This window comes from Equus przewalskii, chromosome 8 (assembly GCF_037783145.1).
Source record: "Equus przewalskii isolate Varuska chromosome 8, EquPr2, whole genome shotgun sequence".
Classification (NCBI taxonomy): domain Eukaryota; kingdom Metazoa; phylum Chordata; class Mammalia; order Perissodactyla; family Equidae; genus Equus; species Equus przewalskii.
The window spans coordinates 57,225,407-57,251,157 of record NC_091838.1 but is presented as its reverse complement, the minus strand read 5'-3'; positions in this window follow the sequence as shown (position 1 = coordinate 57,251,157).

Below are 25,751 nucleotides of genomic sequence, written 5' to 3'. Positions count from 1 at the left end.
CCCTGAGCTAACATCCATGCCCATCTTCCTCCACTTTATGTGTGGGACACCTGTCATAGCATGGCCTGACAAGCAGTGCCATGTCCACAAGTGACATCTGAACCAGCAAACCCTGGGCCACTGAAGCAGACGCTGCGCACTTAACCGCTATGCCACCAGGCCGGCCCCTAGACCACCTTTTCATGTACCTGTTGGTCATTTGTATATCTTCTTTGGAAAAATATCTATTCAAGTCCTTTGCCCACTTTTTAATTGGATTATTTGGTTTTTTTGCTATTGAGCTGTATGAGTTCCTTGTACATTTTAGATAGTAAATCCTTATCAGATATATGGTCTACAAATATTTTCTCTCATTCCGTAGGTTGCCTTTTCATTTTAATTGTTTTTTTTTTGCTGTGCAGAAGGCTTTTAGTTTGAGTACTCTCAATTGTTGGTGTTTGCTTTATTACTTGTGCTTTGAGTTCATATCTAAAAAATCATTGCCAAGATTGATGTCAAATAACTTTATGTTTTTTTCTAAGAGTTTTACAGTTTCAAGTCTTACATTAAAGTCCATACCAATTTAAGTTAATTTCTGAGAGTCGTGTAAAATAAGGGTCCAATTTCAATCTTTTGAATGTGAATATCCAGTTTTTCCAGAACCATTTATTGAAGAGACTATCCTTTCCCCATTGAGTTTTCTTGGCTCCCTTGTAAAATATTGATTGACTATATACGCAAGGGTTTATTTCTAGGCTCTCAATTCTGTTATTGGTCTATGTATCTGTTTTTATGCCAGTACCTCACTGTTTTGATTAATATATAGCTTTGTAACAATTTGAAATTAGGAAATACGATGCCGCTTTGCTCTTTCTCTAGTTTGCTTTGGCTAACAAGTTATTTTAAAATTTATTTGGAAATTCAAGTGGCTGAGAATACCCAAAACAATTTTGGAAAAGAAAAACAAGTAGGACTTACGCTCCCTGATTTCAAGACTTCCTGTAAAGCTACAGAAATCAAAGCACTGTGGTATTGGCCTACAGATTAAGAAAAGAGAAAGAGATCAATGGAACAGAATAGCAAGTCCACAAATTAACTCTGCATATAGTCAAATGATTTTGACAAAGGCACCAAGGGGATTCAGGGTGGAGAGTATAGTTCTTTCAAGAAATGGTGTTGGAAAAATGTAATGTCTATATGCAAGACAAGAACCTCAGTTATTAACTGATACCATACAAACTGAACTCAAAATAGATTATAGACTAACCATAAGTGATAAAAATATAAAACATTTAGAGGAAAATATAGGAGAATATGTTTTTGAATTTACATGAATTTTTGTTAGTGTAAGATTTCTTAGCTAACTCACCAAATCACAAACTATGTAAAAATAATTACTAACCTGTACTCCATCAAACTTCAGATCTTCTGCTTTTTTGAGATACTCTTTAAAAAATGAAAACTCCAGCCATTGGGGGAATATACTCGCAGACCACATATATAATAATGGATTTGCATCCATGTGATAATTAATTTTATGTGTCAATTTGACTGGGCTAAGAAATGCCCAGACAGTTGGTAAAACATTATTACTGGGTGTGTCTGTGAAGTTGTTTCCAGAAGAGATTAGCATTTAAATTAGTATACCAAGAGAAAAAGATCTGCCCTCACCAAAGTGAGAAAGGACCATCCAATCCATTGAGGGCCTGCATAGAACAAAAGTGTGGGAGAATAGTAAATTCTCTCTCTCTTCTTGAGCTGGGATGTCATCTTCTCCTGCCCTCAGACACTGGAGCCCTTGGGTCATGGGCCTTTGACTCTGGGACTTACACCCATTTCTAGGGCCTTCAGCCTTCGTCTGGAAATTATACCATCAGTTCCCCTGGTTTACGGGCCTCCCAACTCAGCCTGAATTAATACCACTGGCTTTCCTGGTTCTCCAGCTTGCAGATGGCAGATCGTGGGATTTTTGGGCCTCCATAATCATGTGAGCCAATTCCTATATTAAACATCTTATATATATATTAATATATATAAGATAATTTAATATAATATTATATTAATATGTAATAGGATATATATATATATATCCTATTGTTTCTGTTTCTCTGGAGAATCCTGACTAATACAAACCAGAATATATAAAAAGTTAACACAGCTCAAAAATGAGAAAACACAAAAATCCAACAGAAAAGTGAACAATCACTTTACCAAAGAAGAAATATGAGTGGCAAATAAGCATAAGACATAATTCTCAACAACATTTACCATGAGAAAATTGCAACTTAAAACTACAACGAAACACCAATAAACACTCTTAAAATGACCACAATCAAAAAATCCTGAAAATACCAAGTATTTGAGAGGATTTGGTGAACTGAAGCTCTCATACTTTGTTTTCGGGAATGCAAAATAGAACATTCACTTTGGAAAATAATTTAGCAGTTTCTCATGAGGTAAAACGTAAAGTCACTGCAATACACAGTAATTCTACCAACAGTATTTAACTCATAAAAATGAAAACATATATCCATACAAAGTATTGTATATGAATGTTCACAATAGCCCAAAACAAGAAGCATCCTAAAATGTCCACCAACTTCTGAATGAAAGGATTAAACAAAAATTTTGGCAAATATATTCAGCGGAATAATTCTCACAGTAAAATGTATAAACTATATACACAAAAACATTACGGTGAATTTCTAGAAGATATGCTAAGTGAAATAAGTCAGACTCATATTATATACTATATTATTTCATTTATATGAAATCCCAAAAAATGAAAAACGAAATTATAAAGACAGAAAGTAGATCAGTGGTTGCCAGGGTCTAGAACTGGTGGCTGATGATTGAATTCAAAGCAGCTTGGGGGAAATTTTTGGTGTAATGGAAGGGTTGTAGACCATGACTTTGCAGTGGTTCCATGACTATATAGATTTATAAAACTTATTCAACTATAGACTTAAAATAGGTAATTTTTATTTACTAATTTTTAAAGATAATTTTTTAGAACAATTTAAAGTTCACAGAAAAATTGAGACAAAGGTCCATAAATTTCCCATACATTCCCTTCCCCCATGCATGCATAGCCTTCCCCATTATCAGCATCCCCCATTTGAGTGGTATGTTTGTTACTAGTGACTTACATTGACACATCATAATCACCTAAAGTCCATAGTTTACATTAGTGTTCACGTTTGGTGTTGTGCCTTCTATGAATTTGGACAAATGTACATCATTATGGCATCATACTGAGTAATATCACTGTCCTAAAAATCCTCTGTGCTCACCTACTCATCACCCCTCCGTCTCCAACCCCTGGCAACCACTGATCTTTTTACTGTCTCCATAGTTTTATCTTTTCCAGAATATGATAGAATTGGAGTTATATGGTATGTAGCCTTTTCAGACTGGCTTCTCTTTCTCAGAAATATTAACATGTCTGAAGTTTATAAGAGACTGCTCTTGGGGTCAACAATTGAGAGGGAAGTGAAGAAAGTAAGATTAGGCAGAGGGAGTCTTGAGCTACCCCACGAGGAGCTCTGGCTAGGATACTGTTCAGGGTTGTCCTGAGTTTCGACAAAGGTGTTGGACTTGCGCAGCCTACATTGAGCCTTTGGATGTGGCTCAGCCCAGGAAAGGATCTGCAGCTCCTTACTCGTGGACTTCTCAGCCTCAGGAACTGTGAGAAATAAATGTTTCTGTGTTTAAGCCACTCAGTCTGTCGTGTTTTGTCATAGTGGCCCAAGTTGATTAGACAAAATATTATTTGTAACATGAATTTTTTGTTCATGAACAGAAAAGAATATGTGTTATATTTATAAGATTAAAAATTTTTCTCCTCTGGTTAAATTCCCTTCCTCAATTCTATTAAAATTAAGCCAGACCTTTTAAATGATTCTGTCTTATAAAGAAGATAATATTGTGTGTGTGTGTGTGTGATTAATTCTCTTTTTAAAATTGTTTATATGTTTATTTTTACCTGCCTGAAAGAGACTTAAATTTTCCTAACATAGTTTATATAAAATTCTCTTATTTTTACATTTCACTGCCGGTATTGTTAGATACATATGTTTGTAATTGTTTTAACCTATTAATGAAATGCACTTTTATCATTAAAATTAGTCCTCTTTCCTCAAAATAAGAAGAAAGACAAGCCACAGATTGGGAGAAAATATTTGCAAATCATATATTTTTAAAAATGTGTATCCAGAACATATAAAAAAATACTTACAACTCAATAATAAGAAAAACAACTTTAAAAATGGGCAAAGTAATCAAATAAACATTTAAACAGAGAAAATACATGAATAACTAAAAAGCATGAGAAAAGTTATTCAAAATCATTAATTATTAGAGAATGGCATGTTAAAACCACAGTGAAATATTATTACATATACACATATAAACACAAATCACTATAATAAAAAAGATATTTTAATCAAAAGGAACAATATTATACCATGGAAGACAGTTAAGCGTAAATTCAGCTGAACTGTCCTTTTCATAACTCACATTTTGTACCAACGAGTTTTTATTTCCACATCATTTAATGTTGCCTTGGAAAGCATCATTTGCTCACGTGTTTGAAGACTATCTACAGTACATCCATCCCGGAAAATGGCGACAGGCATCTGCAGTTAGATTTCTCTCTCAGGTATTACCATGCCTAGTTCTTCCCAAGGTGGGTATCATGCTTTTCAGGACTTATTCTTATTCAAAGATGCACTGGAAATTTACTCTAACTTGATTCTCCCTTTGAAAAGTTAACATATCTACAAAAGGCGACACAATTCTACACTGAGTGAAACAGTAGCTGATACCTCTGAAATACAGTATATCTCTTCCTTAAGCAGGGATTGTTTTTCTTTCCCTTGCTGCATACAAAACTGATATACAAGGTTAACATGTTTATATACCAATAGGAATATTTTATACACATATTATTACTTTATAATAATATCTACTATTGAGAAAATTAATAGGCTATTCTGTACAAAATGGCTCTGAGAGTATATAACACAGGAGACTACTGAGTATAGAAAAATCAATTCTTATCCCGGATAGTTAAAGTGCTGAATTTAAGGTGTTATGTCTGACAGCAAAGAAACAGCAAGATCAATTCATGCTCCAACAGGGGAAGATTTTATATAACAGGGAAAGGAGTTGGCACGTAGAAATAAAGTAAGAGGGGCCGGCCCAGTGGCACAGCAGTTAAGTTCACACGTTCCGCTTCTTGGTGGCCCGGCGTTCGCCAGTTTGGATCCCGGGTTGGGATACAGCATTGCTTGGCAAGCCATGCTGTGGTGGACCTCCCACATATAAAGTAGAGGAAGATGGGCACTGATGTTAGCTCAGCGCCAGTCTTCCTCAGCAAAAAGAGGAGGATTGGCAGCAGATAGCTCAGGGCTCATCTTCCTCAAAAAAAAAAAAAAAAAAAAAAGAAAGGAAAGAAAGAAATTAAGAGAATATAGTAAGAGAATATAGGAAGATTCTCCCTATTGCCAGCCACCCTACAATGACTGGGCTAAATTCCAGAAGAGAGAATACAATTCTGATAGCTTAGTCTGGTAGGCTGTTTAATGTCCTCCCCAAAGATATCTGCATCCTAACCCCTGGAGTCTGTGAATATGTTATCGTAACTTGTAAAAGGGACTTTGCAGATGTGATTAAGCATCTTGAGTCAGGGATATTATCCTGGATTATTTGAATGGACCAAAAATGATCACAAGGGTCCTCAAAAGAGGAAGGCAGGAGGATCAGAGTCAGTAGTAGTAGATGTAACAATGGAAAAAGAGGGGGGAGTGATTTGGGAATGGGCCATGAGTCAAGGAAAGAAGATCATCTTTAAGAAGCTGAAAAAGGCAACAAAATGGATTCTCCTTTGAAGTCTCCAGAAAGAAAGCAGCCCCGCTAACATCTTGGTTTTATATTTCTGATCTCCAGAACCGTAAGAGAATAAATTTCTGTTGTTTTAAGCCACTGAATTTATCAGAATTCATTATATCATCAATCAGAGCTAATTCATTTGGCAAAAATAAGCTGTACCCTGATTCCCCATAGAACTTCTTGAGGAGACAAGAGCTTAAAACCCCCCATGATCTGACTTAGGGTGGGAAAAGTATAGTAGAAAACTGTAATTACAGAAAGATAATGTTCTGAGGTTGTTTTCTGCTACCTAGCTGAATGGATGGTAATAATTGAGATGAAGTTTAATTATAGACAAAGAAAGAATGTCGTATTACTTGAACAACAGAAGTTCATTCCTACAAGTCTGACTTATTCTTTGGCTTGGCTAATTTAAGTTTCAATTTGGAAAAAATAAATTCCTTAGCTTCACCTTAAGCAGCTCATTGTCAGTTTTCCCTCAGATATTAAAAAAGAAAAGAAAACATTGAAATATTTAAACCGAAACAGGCATTCGTAACAGTCGCAGTTTCCTCTCTCATCAGTAGACCAGGATAACTGAGCATTTTGGTAAATAAGATGCTTAGAGTTTGTCATTCAATTTCCAATTAAAAGAAGAATCCCCATGAGTTCCTTGAACGTCTTGTTAAGATTAAATCTTCAGTGGTTGTATTTGCTCCTTACTGTGTTATGGAAAGCCTAAGATTGTGTACTATAGTGAAGTGGCAATTTCTAAACTGAGTTAAACAAAACAGGTATAAGTAACAAACAATCGTCCTTGATTCAAGACCAGAAGCAAATTAACATATATAAACACTATTAAGCAATGAATATCTATCTTCAATTTATTTTAGCTTTTACAAAATCTAGATGAAATAATTTATGAACTAGTCATTTGTGAATGTCCTAATGCCCTTTTTATTCCTATGAGTAAAAAGATATGATATCCAGTCACAAACTTAACACCCATCAGGGTTGTTTATATATTAAGCTTCAATTTAAATTTTCTGTATAAAATATTTTAGTTACTAATAAATAAAGTTGAGGCAGATAGATGAGGGTGGATTTTCTAGAAAAATAAAAATGGGTAAGAGAGGTTCTTAGCATCTCTGAAACAATAGTGCTCTATTATACTTTTATTGACCCTATTATTTGTTAATGTATCCCCCCTCCCATGCAAATCTATAGTCTATTTTCTACAGAAAAATGACAGTACTATTTTAAAAACAAAATACTACATCTCAAATGATTTTTCAGTTAATAAGATTCTAGATTACTTGCTCTGTGCCTGAAAATCACTTCATCTTGTTGTATTTAATTGTGTTGCGAGTACCAAACTCTTTTGGTACACCAAACTTTTTAATACGTTATTTCAAAAATTAATTAATTTTGGTGAACACTATGTATAACAAGAAGTTCTTTGTATGTTGGGAGACAATAACAAACACCTCTTATCATGGAATATATGACAGTACAAATAAATGAGAGATAAACAAAATAAAGTATGTAAACTAGTGAAAATAAAGCTCCTGGAAACAATCAACTATTACTTCCAAATACAAAATCAGCACCTGCATGAGTGATATGATAGAGCATTTGTCAGAAACCTCCTCAAAGTCAAAAGTAATAATAACCACCATCTGAATGCTTAATGTAATCATGGTTATATATCATGTATAGATTAGTAAAGGTAATTTTAAACCATATAATTTATTTGTAAGATAGCCCTGGATACCAATGAAGATAAGCAAAATCTATCTTTGAGGTCACAATAGATTCCAGATGGGCCTTATTAAGTGACAAACATGTTAAGCGAATGAAGGATAATAACTATAATAAGAAGCTGGGTTCTAACTTCAGATTTAAATTTTCTTGAATTTGCCATCTTCCCTGTGGTTTTCTGCTTGGAAGTCACAATTAGTTTATTATTGCTTAACAGCAGGAGCCTTCTGAAATTCAATTTTGTGAAGGTTTGAAACTTTCTTTGATTATCCTCCAGGAACCTAGAAATATTTTATAAAATTTGAGTCTTAATATTTTTATCTTGATTCAATTTTATAAATTAAACTACACGTTAAATGGAATAAGAATGTTCACTATCTAAGCAGCTCTTCACAGGCCCCATTTGGAAGATATATATTTTTCCACAGCAATGTGCGTGGTTCCATGCCACGTTGCAGATGATGGATATATATGACTTATATTTGCCTTTTTAAACCTCTATATCAGATAGTGTTTAAAGTGGTACCAAATCCATATTCAGAGTTTGAATTGCAAACACTAATGGTGCTTGCTGCTACTGCACTTAATATAAAATGTAAATAATTGGTGTTAACTGGAGTCAAACATTGCATATGGATCACAGCAGACTATTTTCTGTTTTAGCTCATGCAGTATACCCCTGTGTGATACTTAGTATTACGTGTCTACTTGGGTAGTTATTTAACGTATTTTACAGATGTGGTTAACATCCACAATTGGTGACTTTAAGTAAAGATTATCCTTGATAATGTGAGTGGGCCTCATTGAATCAGTTGAAGACCTTAATAGCAAAACCCAAAGTTACCCAGAGAAGTTCTGCCTGAACTTCCAGCCTAAGGTTGACCCTACAATCTCAAACTCAAGACTCATATCAACCCTCTCTGGGTTTTCAGGTTGCCAGCCTGCTCTACAAATTTTGAACGTGCCATTCCTTACAATTGCATGAGCCAATTCCTCAAAATGAATCTCCCTTCTAATTCTCTCATCTGCCCTCTCTCTTGAGATATATATAACTAGATAGATAGATATCTCCTATTATATTATATATAATATTATATTATATATCATACATTATAACTATGTATCTATTATATTTACAATATATTATACATATGATATAATATATAATATACAAATATTTATTTATATCCTATTGTATACATATATAATGTCATATATATCATATATACATAATATATATATTTTTCTGGAGAACCCAACATACTCTGGCAACCACTAATCTGTTCTCCATTTCCACAGTTTTATAATTTTATCATTTCAAGAATGTTGCTTGAATGGAATCATACAGTATGTATCCTTTGAGATTTTTCTTAGCATAATTCTGGAGATTCATCAAGATGGTGTGTCTATTAATAATTTGTTCTTTTTTGTTCCTGATTAGTATTCCATGTATAGATACACCACAGTTTGTTTGCTGATCCACCCATTTAAGGACATCTGGGATGTTTCAGGTTTTGGGCTATCATGAATAAAGTAGCTATGGACATTACTGTACAAGTATTGGTGTAAAAATAAATCATTATTTCTCTGAAATAAAACCTCAGGAGTCCAACTGATGGCTCGTACGGCAGCCGCATGTTTAGTTGAGTAACAAACTCTCTCCCTGCTTTCCAGAGAAGCTTTCCCACTTTACATGCCCACGATTAATATAAAAGTGATAGAGTTTCTCAGCATCCTCGCCAGTGCTTGCTGTTGTCACTATTTTTTTAAATTTTATTTTAGCCATTCTTATTGGTTTGTAGTACTACATGAAAGGGGATTTAATTTGCATTTTGCTAGTGGCTAATGATAACGAACATCTCTTTATGTTCTTATTTGTCATTTCTATGCCTTCTCAAAACGATGTAGACTGATTCCATCCATTTTCTTTTTCTTTTACAAAATGCTTTTAGCTATTCTACTTCCTTTACTGTCCATATAAATTTTAGAATGATCTTTTCTATATCTAAAAAGTATCTGGGTGGAATTTTGATAGCAACTGCAGGAAATTTATGTATGAATTTGGAGGGAATTGACATATTTACTATGTTGAGTCTTCCAATCCTTGATCACAGTCTATCTCCATTTGTTTAGATTTTCTGTGATCAGAATATTTTGGTTTCAGCATGCAAGTTCTACATGTTTTGTTAGATTCATAGCTATTTATTTCTTTTTTTTTAATGATTGTAATTACTATTGTATTTTCAGTTTTTGTGTTCATGTATTCATTACTAGTATATAAGTATATGATTGTATTTTATATGTTGATATTGTACCCTGAGATCTTGCTAAACACTCTTATTCATTTTAGTACTTTTAAAATAGATTCCTTGAGATTTTCTACATAAAAAATCATTTTTATTGCAAATATATTCAGTTTATTTCTTCCTTTCCCATCTGTATATCTGTTATATCATTTGCTACCCTTATTTCATTCCACAGTATGTGGAATAAGAGTGGTGAGAGTGGACATCCTTACCTTGTTTCTGTTCTTGTGGAGAAACGTTCAGTCTTTCACCCATAAGTATAATGTTATCTATAGGGGTTTTTTCTAGATGTTCCTTATAAACTTGAGGAAGTTTTCTCTATTCCTTACTTGTTTATGATTTGATCATGAATGGATGTTGAATTTTGTCAAATGCCTTTTCTTCATCAATTAATATGATCGTAAGATTTTTCTTCTTTTGACTGTTAATAAGGTGGATGACACTGATTGATTTTCAAACAAGGAACCAGCCTTGCATACCTGAAACAAGCCCCACTTCCCATACTGTATAATTCTTTTTACGTATTGTGGATTACATTTGCTAATATTTGTTAAGGATTTTTCTGTCTGTATTCAAAAGGCATATTCATCTGTAGTTGTTTTTGTTTTGTACTGTCTTTGTCAGGTTTTGTATCAGGGTAAAAGTAGCTTCCTAAAAAGAATTGGAACATATTCCCTCTTCTTCAGTTTTCTGGAAGGGGTTGTATAGAAGTGGTGTTCATTCCTCCTTAAGTGTTGGTAGAATTGTACTGTGAAACGCTCTGGGCCTGGATAGTGTTTTGGAGGGAAAAAGAAAGAATATGAGAAATGATAAATAACCAGCAAATACAAATAGACTATTTTATCTTCTTAAGTTCTTTTAAAAAATGTTTTTCAGTTAAAAGCAAAAATCATAGCATTGTATGATGAGGTAGTTGAAGGATGAAGATGTGATATATACAAAAAATATAACATCAAGGGGAAGGTGAAAGGACACCACTTGTTGTGGTAAGGTTTCCATATCTTAGTTGAAGTGGTAAAATGTTGATTCTAAGTAGACTGGAAACTTCAGTTTGTAGATTATAATCTCTATGACAACAACTGAGAAGAACACTGTACACAGACATATAGTCAAAAACGTAGTTCATAAATTAAAATGGAATAGTAAATACATTAAAGTAACTAAAATTAAAAAGCAGAAATAAGAGGCCGGCCCAATGGCACAGCAGTTAAGTTCACATGTTCCTCTGGTGGCCTGGGGTTCACTGGTTCAGATCCCGGGTGCAGACATGGCACCACTTGGCAAGCCATGCTGTGGTAGGCATCCCACATATAAAGTAGAGGAAGATGGGCACGGATGTTAGCTCAGGGCCAGTCTTCCTCAGCAAAAAGAGGAGGATTGGCAGCAGATGTTAGCTCAGGGCTAATCTTCCTCAAAAAAAATAAAAAAGCAGAAATAAGTGAATGAAAAACAAAGGAGATAAAACAAAGTAAAATGATACATTTCATATATAATACAAATATCAAAAATTACATTTAAGTCATCTAAACACACAAATTAAAAGACAGAGACTGTCAGAATGTATAAAACATGCCCAAACTTGTCTGGTGGTCTAAAGATTACCATGGGCATATCAATACTATTTATGATTCCTTTTTTATTGATTTATCTCATAGATTTTTCATGTTAATTAAGCTATATTATTTTACGCTTTTCCCTGTGGTCATTGGTTTTAAAACTATAAGATTATTCCTAAGGAGAAATCTGCATGTGAAAAGAAGTAAAGCCTTTCTTAATTAAAAAATAACTTGGAAACATGCAAAGAAGAAAGAATGAAAAGAGGAAGAAAAGAAGCAAAGAAAGAAGAACAGAAGGAAGTACAGAAAAATGGAGAAAGCAAGAAAGTAGAAAAAAGGAGAGAAATACAAGGAAAGTTTAACCATTATTTTGACAATTGTGTTTGAATTACTTGCAGATGTTTATTTTTAGCTGATGGGGATTTATTTCTGCTTTCAGCTAATGAATATCATTATTCTTTCTTTTTGGAAAATAGAACTATTCATCTCTTATTTTACTAAGAAAAACAAAAAAAATGTGAAATGTATTTTTCTTCTCTATGAAGAAAGAAAAGTGACAATATATAAATGAAATTTCCTTTGTCTAAAGAACTTCTTTTAGGAATTACTTTAGAACAGCTCTATTGAAAATTAATTCTCCTAGTTTTTCTTTATCTGATAATGTTTTTATACCTTGATTCCTGGAGAATATTTTCACTGGCTATAGAATTCTGGGTTGACTATTTTTTTCTTTAAGCTTGCTGAAAATGTTGTGCCATTTCCTCCTGGCCTTCCTAGTTTCTGATCAGTAATCTTCTGTTACTCAAATCACTGTTCTCCTTAAGTAAATGTTCACATTTCTCTGGCAACTTTCAAGATTTTGCATTGTGTCTATTTTTTTTAGTAGTTTGATTATGATATGTTTGTGTGTGGGTTTCTTTTGTTTTGTTCTATGAGAGGTTCACTGACCTGGAAGTTGTTTTATCTGTTGAGTCAGTATTCAAATTAATTGATGTGCTGATTAGATTGTAATCCACATATGTGTAGCTCTTGGTTGAACCCAACAGTTAATTTTAACAAGCTTAATGGGATTATTTTCCAAGCTTTTTTCTCTCTGTGATCTCCAGGTTACTTTATGTTTCCCTGTGACCCACTTTTCAATTAGATGGCCAGAAAGCTGAATCTTCAGTTTTCCCACTCTTTGTGAAACTATACGACCTTGCACTCATGTTAAACCAAGCAACATGAGAACTAGAAGAAATTCACTGCATTACTGTTATCAAATAAGTTATGCTGGTAATATGCAAACCAACCAAATACCTGAACACTCTTCATTCTTTCCTCTGTTTACGTTTCTGATAAACTTTTCATTACCTGTCCTTAAAGAACATCTCCAGAAAATTTGAAATTTAGTTAGCCCTTAACCCACTGTTTTCCCAAAAATCTAGCTCCTATAAGATATATGGCAACTTACTACATATTAAATACACAAAGTGATATTTCTATCTTTTTGTAAATGGAAACTAAAGCTTACATTGGATTAACGCAAACTTAAACATCCTTGAACCTGACGTAAGGGTGATAAAATTCTAGAATCTTTTTCTAGGACTTTGGAGCTAATTTCTTCTCATCATTTGAGTCTCCACTCAATTATCACTCATTGGGTGGGGTCTTCTCTGACCACCCTATCTAAAAAATTTCCATTCCCATCACCTTGTTATAATGTATTACCTTTAGAACACTCGCCTCTTTTTAAATTAACTTACTCATTTATTAATAAGTTTATTGTCTCTCCTCACTTGTAAAATGTGCATAATATCAGAGGAGGGCTCTTATCTAATTTAAGTTGTAGATTTCTAATCGCCTATAAGAATTCTAGCACAGTATATTCTATGAAAACGTAAATGGATAAAATAAATGTAATATAGATAACCAAATAATGAGGTACCTTGTATATCCTATTAAGAAGTCCAGACTAGTCCTTCTTGTTCAATGGCAAATGATCAAAATGATTTAAACAATGTTTTTAAAATATTTAATTCTTTTGTAGATAATTATGTTAGCAGTGTGGAGCATGCAGAAGGAACAAGTATGTGGTCATGGAAATTTAAGAGATGTTGCTTACATATACTTTGCACAACACCTGATACATAGTTAGTCCTCTGTAACCATTGGTTGTTTTTATTAATATTTCCAGGCAGCATAATAGATTTTGATTAAACATTTATGTGGGTAGAACATTCTTTGGAGAAGTATTAATATTTGTAATAGTGAATTATTTGTCTTTAATGCAATTGCCTTTAAGGGCATTTCTCAAACTGATGCGTCTTGGGACACTAAAGCTGTGAAATAAAAAGAGTGTATAAATCAAACTTTCAAAATTCCTGTGGTTAAATGTATTCTAAAATGTTGGTTTGAACAAACATAAGCTGCTTTCTTAAAACTGGACCACCATGGGTACTTTATATGCTAATATTTAACGTAAATCTTTGGAAAGTGTTATTTTATGGAGAATTCCTTAAATTCGCTTGGCCATTAACTCTTCCTCTATTCCTAACCTGCTATAATACTATCATTCTGAGGAACACCAGTAGTGTGGGAAGAGCTGCTTCAGAATTTTAAGTGTGTGCATTCAGCTAACGTTATCAATCTTGCTTTCATTGTTCAGGGGGAAGAATACTCCTTCTAGAATATTGAGAATTTTGATTTTAGACTTATTTGATCACTTTCAGTCTTGAAGTAATTTCATATCTGTTATATAGACTGGCTTTTTTTTTCAAATTGCTAACACAACATTCGTTTTTATAAAAGTACACCAGAACACTTCATTAAAACTGATTTCCTTGGCTTTTAAAAGCATTCACCTGGAACTTCTGTAGTATTTTTAAATTTAATTACATAGGCTTTTGTTTTATCGCTAAGCTATATTACCCAACATGTCTTGTCGTTTTACAACTGCTTCTTAATCTAGGAAATATTGCTTAATAGTCATCATTGAAACCATACTGATTTATATTGAAAATAGAATTTTTAATGTCAATGAAAATCAAGTATAAATGAGTTCAGTTAGTTTTTAAAACTTTTCAACAACATTAACTATCATTTTAGTGTCTTCTATTTAAATAAAATGGAATAATTAATCCACCCATTCATAGAAACATAACATTATAATGTAAGCATGTTGTGTTTCTCCCAGTTTCAAGTAGTAATAAATTATTGAGACAGATGAAAGTAAATTCAGGGACATAACTTTAATAACACCTTTGTGATCAGTCCTTAATAAAAACATTTTTCAACACTGGCCATTAATATCTCTAGTGAACATTTCTTCAGAAGGCAGACATTTGTTTTATACACCTTATATAACATATGGGATAAATTAGGCTGTAACAGGGTGAAACCCATTAAAAATCAAGCTCAATACTTCCTCTCTTTTTGTGAGATCATATTGAAAACATTGAAAACAAAGAATGAAACCTTTTATATTTAACACAACTAAAATGTACATTATTTAGTTATATATAAATCTAATTAACTAAAATGTAAATTACAAAGTGATAATTATGACAAATGAGTGTTAATAAAATGTAAGATCATTCAGAAGATGAAGAAATTAGTTTCCCCACAAGATCTCATAAGACAATCTGGAGAAAATTATACATATATAGTTAACATTCAAAAAAAAAGGCAATAATTTAGCCTTTTAATTTTTCCCTCCACCTACTTTCCTATTTACTTACCTTGGGAGGTGTAAGGTTTATAGAATTGTACTCTTTATATTCCTAAATACTTAGTAAAAGAGAGTGGTAAATTTGTTAAAATGTCAAGGTTCAAGTGATTTTGTTAAAAATCATTTTACTGAAAAGCAAAAGCTAATGTTTGAGGCCCAGATTTGCCTTTATCACTAACACTTTAAAGGACAGATGTTTTTTCAGGTACACTTTTTTTCAAAGCTAAAATGATGTTTGGGGGCAGATAATGTCTATCTTTTGAAGTGAGGATTTGGTCTTTAAGTACTTTAGAATATGCTGTAATCTCAGATCTTGTAAAAGAAAATGAAATAGTTATACAATAATATCTCTCACCAAATGGCACCGATCTGGAAGACTTAGCTTAGGCATGATTTTCACCTAAGAGCAGTTCTTCTCCATGTGGGAAGAATATCCTCTTGGCAAAGTAGACATTTTCCAGAAAACACAGTGGTATACTAAAGAAAGAAAAGTACAACCTAAGTCAGACATTAGATCAACAGATCTAAATTTACTGATTAATAGAGCCAAATAGTGACAATTTTATTTTCTACATAGCTTACTAACAAATTTATCCTATAATGTTAAACATACAATCTGAAATAGTTGAATGTTCGTCTTCTCTTTGCTTCATTGTTTTATTATCAGATAGGAACGAGGCTAAAGTGTTAACTTTGTACTACATGTTCAATATCCACTGGACAAATTAATAGTTTAAATAAGACTGTTAGAAAATTATAACATTATAGCATGGATTAAAATTTTTAATCTCAGTTATAAAAGATAAGTTTCAGTGTGTTTAGTTTAATTGTTATGAGCAGTTTAAGTTAATTGAAATATATTTAAATAATGATTTGTATAAACTATAATTCAGATTTTATAGTAATCCTAATTGATATCCTGCATCCTTTAATTTATATTCATTGTCTTCTTTTATTATGCTAAAGACTTATCTAGTTGTCTTAAGATTAACTAGGACACATAAATATCTATTTATGATTTCCTTTTTCTACACTTTTCTTATAAAATGTCCATGTTAAATAACTATATTATATTATACTTTTTCCTGCATACATTCCTTTTAAATTACAAAGCTATTCATAGGGAGAAATTTGCATGTTAGAAAGCAATGCTTTTCCCAAAATAATAACTAAGAAAAACTGTGAAGAAGAAAGGTTAAGGAATTGAATTTTTCAAGAGTGATATATTAAAAAATGCCTGACCTAATATGCAAATATTTCTGAAAAAGCAAGAGGTGCTAGGCGTGTCCTGAGCTCAGTTTTATCCTAAAAAAATGGGGTTTTGGCTATTAAAATATCTGAATGCGAATTTAAGATTCTTTAGAAGATTGAAAACTTTTGCATATTAGGTCAGTTAGATAGTTATTTCAAACAGTGCATCTTAAGGAATTTACGGGCATGATTTTATTCCTTTACACTGGACTCTCTGTATTTTGGAAATGTCTGTCATATACTGTTACTCTAAAGAAAATTTCATAATTTACAAAATCCATGGAGTTAACACCGTCTTTTTTGTTTGTTTAAGAAATAAATTTACATTTCAGTTGAAGTTATCCAATAGTATGGGGACTGCTGGGATAGCAATTGCAATTTTACGATTTATCTCAAGCCATAGTATATGTGTGTGTATGGGTGCAAGATAGATAGGATATATATAACATATATATGCAAGCATTCATAATATACATCGATCATACATATGTTTGTGTGTGTGTTCAATTTATTATATATATTTTGTTTAATATGTTAAATACTGTAGGTATAATAGTATTAATTTTAAGCTTTCAGATAAAGAAGATTTTATCTCCTTACAGAATGGATAATTCTGTAAATTTTATCTTTGGCATTATTAATATATGATTGAAAATCCAAATCTCATGAAAGAGGTTTTTCCTTTTAAACCTTTTAAAAAATGTTACAAGACTTAAGCTTACTTTCTACATATTGTTTAACTTCTCTACAAATTCCCTGCTTATGCACAGTTTATCTACTTGAAATTAAATGACCATGGGATCCAGGACTGCTTACTATTTTGAAGGCAAAACTAGCTTCCATGTCATTTCCCTGATTTTACAAATGCAAAATGAGAGATGTAAATGACAGATGGTTATATATTTTGATACTCGCAAATAAAAGAAAATCCAACTCCAACAGACTTTTATCATCACGTATCTATAACTGCTGAGACAGTGAAGTTTCCAAGATTGCCCAATTTAACAGATCAACAATGTTATTCAGGACCCAGTTTCCTTCCTTCTCTCCATTTTGCTGTCTTAAGTTCTGGCTTCATATCCAGATGGCTACAGCAGTTTCAGAAATCATAACATGCTTGACATTATCCAGAGGAAGAATAAAAAGTGCCCCTTTCTCTGAGACTCTTGGATCTCATTGGCCAGAACTTGATTATCTGCCCATCTCTGAACCAATTACTGTCATGACAAATAAAAATATTCTCCGACAAATAAAACACCCTGATGAAACTGGGTTAGAACTTCCCCCGAGGCACAAGGCTGAAGAGGGGAAGGTTAGATATCTCAACAAAATCGGTTTCTATTGTGGAAAAGGGGAGAATGGATGCTGTGTAGACAACTTTCAGCCTCCACTATTGAAAGATACTTGAAGGGCAGTGCAAGTGAATTAAAGTTATACAACTGCTAATGAGTTCAGTAATTATGCATTTTAAGGCACCCACAAATATTTGATGAGATAGCTGTCAACATGTCCTAAGTGTAGCAGGATATATGCTAGGCACACAGAAATTATAAATGAGTACTATGTTTTATAAAGGCCATCACACAGCTAAAAATCTGAAGTAGAGTTGTACAGATGTTATAAAAAGTGTTTAGCGACAAATTAATTAATTTTTGTAGTTCTGTATGAAAGGACACTTGATACATTCTTTTAGTTAGCACACATCCCTAAGAGCAAACATATTACCATAAATTTAATGCATTACAGACACCTGAAAATGGCATCTATATTAAAAACAAATACCAAAATGGTAAAATGTTATATGATCCTAAGAAATGTGAATCCTCCGAAAGGAGGAATACATCTGGAGGTAGGAAAAAAAATCACCTATAAGTATATAATTTTTCAATGGATTTACTCTCTCTTATTCCTTTCCTATGCACACAATTCATATTTACTACGGAGTCAGAAGGGCTGGATCTTGTAGGTAAACAGTCTTGGTCCTATTTTCTGTCGAATGACCTCTAAAAGTGCCATGTAATGTGTTCTATACAAAATCCGAAGATTTGCACAAGTCTGCCATTATATGCATAGATTTCTGTATGGTTTTAGCATTCACTTTGGATGACTGTTTCGACTTTTCTGATTACATCACAGTTCACTCATGGTGAGACAATTATCATGATAGATTCTTCTGATATCTTATCAGTTATTACCATTAGATGTCAGGGCATAATTTGTCTGTTGATAACTTGTTGTTGCTGATTGTATCGAGAACTGATAAAATGATGCAAGTCACTCATAAAAAATGTACTTTTTACACTAATTAGTTGACATATTTCTTTGAATAGGCTTACTCTAGCAATTGTCAAAATATACACGCTTCCTCACCTAGATTCTTATTTTTTTCTTATTGAAATATGAAACAATAATCATTTCCTAACTTACTGTGCATCTGTGCACAATCAAAATTATTTTTAAATCACACAATAAAATGTAATTATTGGAATCATGTAGTTCATTCTCTTAAGATTTGAAGTCAATATAGTATTTTCTTCACTGATCAGAAATTGAGATTTATCTAAAGCCCCTACCTATCATTACCACAATTTTCCAACGGGATATATTTTCAGAAAGCAGACAAAGAAAAATCACACACAATTTCATTATAAACTGGAAATTTAACTCCAGACACTAATGTAAAATTCCAGTAAGTTATATTGGGTTATATATAGAAATTTATTTTTCTACATAAAATGGGCATAAACAGTAAAGAAAAATGTGAGCCATCGAATTATTCTATTTGCCTTAAATGTTAAACTTAAATTTGTTCATTTAATTAGACCCAAAGCCATACTTTTGAGCTCCAGGAGGAAAAAATGCAGACATATTGATGTAAAACACTTGGGGGAAAAAAGAATCAGGCAAAATAAAAGACTTCCTCTAAAGATGTATAATCAAGACACTGTAATATTGGCAAAAATGTAGGTATATAGATTAGTGTAACTGAATATTAGCGTACAGATATTGATCCTGACACATATGATTAACTGATTTTTGACAAAGTTCCAAAATAAAGTCAATTGGGTAAAGGAAAAGTTTTTCAAAAAATTGTTCTGAAACAACTGGATATACATATGGGAAAAATACCTGACCAAAACTTCACAACACGCACAAAAATTAACTTGGAATGGATTATAACCAAAGTGTAAAAGATAAAACTATAAAATTATGACAAGTCCGGGGAAAAAGAATCTTTGAGAACTTGGGTTAGGAAAAGATGTTTTAGATAAGTTACACAAACCATAAATTACAAAAGAAAAGCTTGAAAAATTGGAATTTAACATTATTAAAAATGTTTGATCTTAGCAAATCAAGAAAATTAAAGACAAACCACAGAGTGAGATAACATATTTATAAATTATATATACAACAAATGACTTCTGTGCAGTTTATGTAAAGAATTCTTATAGCTCAATTAAAAAACCCAAAAGAGATGGGCATAAAGATGGCCATAAGTATTGACAAGGATGTGAAACAACATGAAATGCACTACTGCTACAAACAAGAAATGTTGCAATTACTGTAGTTGGCAGAAATTTCCTCAAAATGATTAACCTGCACCTACCATATGATAATGTAATTTCAACCCTAGATATGTAACAAAGAGATAAACAAAAATATATGTCCATGCAAACACTTATACATGGATGTGCCTAGCAGCTTTATTTGTAGTACTCAAAAGTGGAATCAAGTCAAATGTTCATCAACATTTGAATAGGTAAATATATTATTAAATATCTATAAAATGAACAAGTATTCAATGATGAAAAGGAACTATTTACACACTCAACAACATGCATGCATCTGAAAATCATCATGCTAATTGAAAGAAGCCAGACACAGAGGAGTATATACTATATGATTTCCTTTATAGAAAATGCAAACTATTCGATATTTACTGTGATGGTTAATTTTGTGTGCCAACCTGACTGGGCCAGTAGGTGTCCAGATATTAGGCCAAATATTATTCTGGGTGTGTTTGCAAGGGTGTTTTTGGATGAGCTTAACATTTGAATCAATAGAATTAAGAAAGCAGATTGCCCTCCTTAATCTGGGCAGTCCTCATCTAACCAGTAGAAGCCTTGAAAAGAACAAAAAAGTTGACCTTCCTGTGAATAAGAGGAAACGTCTGCTTAACTGCATTGAGTTAGGACATGGTTCTTTTCCAGCTTTTGGACTTGAACTGAAATGTAGGTTCTTCTTGGGTGTTGAGTCTGACTGCTTTCTGACTATAACTGACACCATCAGCTCTCCCGGTTCTCAGGACTTTGGATTGATATATTTAGATCATATATATATATATCTATATATACATCATCGGTTCTGTTTCTCTGGAGAACCCTGACTAATACATTGACATAAAAAGCAGATCAGTGGGCAAAGGGAGGAACAGATGGGGATATGAGGAATTTTCTGAAGGTGGTGAATATCTTTATCTCGAATGTGCTATTGGTTTCACAGATGTATTCAACTTTCAAAATTCATTTGTACACTTTAAATAGATAGTGTATTTATGTAAATTATTTCTCAATAAAGTTGATCAAGGAAATAAAAGAGTGACTACCCATGGGTGGCTTTCTGAAGAACAATGTTTCTATCATGCCAACACAAGGGCATAAGCCATGTCTCAGTCATGCCTTTAATTTTGATCAATCTTGGAAGTAGAAATAGGAGAAAACTGAGAGAAAAGAAAAATGACCTCCTGTCTAATTTAGCTAATTTAGCACTGAAACCTAGAGGAATTAAGATCTCAGCAAATGCGTCGTCTCAATTTTCCTTTACCACACAAATAGCCATTTTTAAATTTGGTTATTTGTTTGACTTTTTGGAGATTTCTTCCATTGGAGAGCCTATAATTCCCCATTCTTTGAGTTCTTGATGTCATAGTGTCCTACAGCATGACCTTATCCCCAAATACACCACAGGGGTAAAAGATGACTCACACAACATCAATATTGGCATATTTCCCTAATCATAGTGATTGCATCATTCATGGCCATTCAGAGTCCACCTGTGAGATGTGATAGGTAAACTTTGGGACTGAGAAGGAATCTCTTTCTTTTTGATACTGACACAGAATTTTGCAGGCTTGCGTTTATCAGAGGCCACCATAGGCAAGGTTCTTCACTGAGTGTGAAGTTAATTTAGAGAAATGGAGAGATGAAGAGAGAGAGAGAGAACATGCAAGAGTGAGCTCTGATGTTCTGATGGTTACATTTCACATCATAGATCTTTCTGTGCCACAAGCTCAAGGACATTTTGGGTATGATAGCCAAAATATTCTTCATTGCTTAAGCTAGTTTTAATTACTTTTCTGTCAATTTCAAGGAAGTGTATCCTACTACACCAAACTATATTAGATATACCTAACATCAGATATTTTTTAAAATATATATTTAACATAAAATAGTGGCAGCATGTTTATTCTGCTAATTTTTTATAATTGTTTCGAAAAGGCAAAAAAAGGATAGCTTAAACTTTTAATTTTCATGTTTTGTCTTCTAAAATCTTAAGTGTCTCACAAGATAAATTAAGAATAATTTTAACACTTTACATAAATGTTTTGTGTTTTAAAACAAAACATAAATGTTTTGTTAATAGTTTGAGGAAACAAGTAAAATTAATGTATTAAAAAGGAATAGCTCCATCATGAAAAACGGACATGTAAAACTGTCTTGTATACTGATTATCATAGACTAGATCATCAGAGGAAAAAATAACAGGAGTCTACTTTTATAAATATATAATAAAAATTCTATATATTAAAGCAATGACAATTATAATAACATCTAGAAATAATTTAATTTTTATTTTCATGTATTCTGTACATGTTTCTGTGAAACCAGCATGAATCTTTTTATCTGTAGCATCTGGCATAAAGCCTGATACATAGAGATTGCTCTGGAAGTATTTGTTGAATAATAGGAACAATACATGGACATTCAAAAGAGATTACTTAAAATTAGAAAAAAAAATACTGCCATATTACCAGTAATACACTCACTGGGGAGTTTTTTCTTTGCTGTTCTACTTTTTGAGTAGTAGACTTGGGTGTACAGTGTACAGTCTCGGATAACACATTCTGCTTCAATGCATAGTCACTCTCTCTTAATCTATTGAGTATAAATTCAACACAAACAAGAGTATAGCACTTTTATGGGCTACCATTCTTGTAAGAAGCATAGAGATTCTTGTGATTTTTCACTCTCAAGCGAGTACATTCCAAGAAGTCCCAATATGTCTCTAGAACACTTGAATTATGTTTCTGGAATCTATCCCATACTTACTACAGAAGTTGATAGATAAAGCAAAGGACCAAAAATATATATACTTCAAATATAACTTAGTAGTCTGCATAATACCAAGAAATTTTTGGGTTCTGCATATTGGTCCATAAATATGTTCGGCATGGTTACTGAAATAAAACAGAATTTGCTGTAAAGGAATTACTATTCAAAATTCCATCAGTATAATTCATTACAACATGTACTTGACATTTTCATTGGAGTAACAAACATTTATTTGTTGGACATCAAGTTTTCAAGTGAGCTAGTATGTAAGTGGCAATCAAGATAATTAGGGTGGTAACATCCATAAGAGTACCACCTAGAGACATTGATTTCATGTGATTTAAATTTCATGAATTAAACTATTCATTAGTATTAAGAAGTTTTTCCTTATTTCATTATATATCTATTAAAATTTTAAGACAGGGTAATGGATCCTTAGTCAATAAATTCATTGATCAGGGTGTTCTGCTTCCAGTACATCAGAGTAAGTCCACTCAGTCCAGTCCATCCGCTGATAACAACTATACACTCAAGAAAAAATACAGAAAACAATCATATGAGAATTTGGACTGGTAAACACATGAAGGCAGATTGTTGGAGGGAGTCAAAACTTGGAATTTTCCATCTTTTTATGGCTTTTCCCTTTTGGTGGATCAGAGACCCAAATCAGCAAGGTGAAGTGGATAAAACTCTGATTGAAAATTTGCTATCTCTCTGGGTATAGGAATCAGTGAGAGGAGTCTGCGAAAGTGAAATTACAGAGAGGGTAGTGGGCATCTCAGAGGAGAGAGATCAAAGAAAGGAGTTTCTTAATTCTGTGTATGAATCTTACTTAAATTTCTAGCAGGCTAATGAACTAGGAATGCATGGGACAGACATAAAGCAGCACAGTAAAGACCTAAGGAATTGTACTGATATTTGTGCCTGCGCACACACAGGTGAGAAAGCTTATAGTCTGAGTCTAACCAGATTAACTGCTTATTCAAAATGAAAATATTAACATTTTTCTCAGAATTGTAACAGAATTCAAAGTCTATACAATATAATATTCCAATGTACAGGAAGCATCCCAACTTTACTCACCATTCAAAGAACTAAGAAATATAACCTCTTTCATTGAAAAAGTTCATCAACAGATGCTAACTCCAAAGTAACTTTGATATTGAAATTATAAGACAAGAACTTTAAAGCAGCTCTTAAAGTTATGCTTCATCAACCTAGGTGCCCATCAAGGGACAAATGGATAAAGAAGATGTGGTATTTGTACACGATGGACTACTACTCAGCCATAAGAAATGACGAAATCTAGCCGTTGGTGACAATGTGGATGGTCCTTGAGGGTATTATGCTGAGCGAAATAAGTCAGAGGGAGAAAGTCAAACACTATGTGATCACACTCATAAGTAGAAGATACAAACGACAAAAAAAACACAAAACATAGCATTGGAGATTGGACTGGTGGTTACCTTTGGGGAAGGGGGGAGGGGGGAGGGCAAAAGGGGTGAGTAGGGTCACATGTGAGGGGATGCACTATAATTAGTGTTCGGGTGGCGAACATGATGTAATGTATACAGAATTCGAAATATGATGTACATCCAAAAAATAAGAATTAATAAAAAATTATGCTTCATGATGTAAATGACAATACATTTTAAATACATCAAAACAGGAAGTAACAGCAAAGAACTTGAAAATATGAAAATAAATCAAATAGAAATTTTAGGACTGACAGTAAAATTTTAAAAAACAGTGGAGAGGTTTAATAACAGATTAAATATGAGAGACGAAAGATTCAGGAAACCTGGACATTCATTAAATTAAATTAATAAAAATGTGGGGAAACGAAAAAAGTAAACAGAATTTCAAGAACATCTTGGGAAATAAAATTTTAGTAAATCTAGTACAAAAATATATTAAAAGGAGCAGTACCTAATGAACAAGTAGGTTTATTTCGGGAATAAAAAGGTAAAAGACAATTGGCATTTGAGAATCAGTCAAGGTAATCTGTCATATTAACACATCAAAGGAGAATCCCAGAGTTAAGAAAACTGCACAGATTAAGGGCACAGACCTCCACAAGACTGCCCTCACTTCAGATGGCAGCTGCCAGTTTGGGAGTCCTGGGCCACCCTCACCTCTGACCAGCTAGCTACAAATTTGGTAGTTCCCACTCTCCCCTCAGATTTGATAACTTACTAGAACAACTCATAGAACTCAGGAAAGTTCCATATTATGATTCTAGTTTTATTATAGCAAAAGGATACAACTTAGAGGCATGTGTTGGTGAGCATTTGGAGAAGTTGGAATTCTCGTACATGTCTGGTGAGACCGAAATTATACACTATTTTGGAAAAATTTGTATGGTTTCTTAAAAGATTAAATATATAGCTACCATATGACTCAGTGATTCCACTCCTGTGTTTTACTCAGGAGGAATTATAACATATGTCTGCATAAAGACTTTTATAAAAATATTCAGAGCAGCTTTATTCACAATATTTAACAATTGAAAAGATAGTCCATTTAATAGATGAGCAGATAAAAAAATTATGGTATATTTGTGTAATAAACTTCTATTCAGTAATAAAAAAGAAGAAACTACTGATGAACACAACGGCACAGATGAATCTCAGAGTTGAGAAAAAATCAATCAGGCACAACAAAGACACATTGTATGATCTCATTTATATGCAACTCTAGAAAATGCTAATATATCCATGGTGACAGATAGCAGACTAGTGGTTGCCTGGGTCAAGGTGAAGGAAAGGATGGACGGCAAAGGGACAAGAGGAAATTTTTAGGTGCAGGGAATGTGGTGTATACTGATTGTAATAGTGTTTTCCTAGATGTGTACGTTTGTCAAACTCAGAAAATTCTACTCTTTAAATATGTGCAGTTTATTGTGTATAAATTATACTTTCAATAAAGTGTTTAAAAGACATTCTGTGATCATTTTCATATGCCATATATCAACTTCAGAATGTTC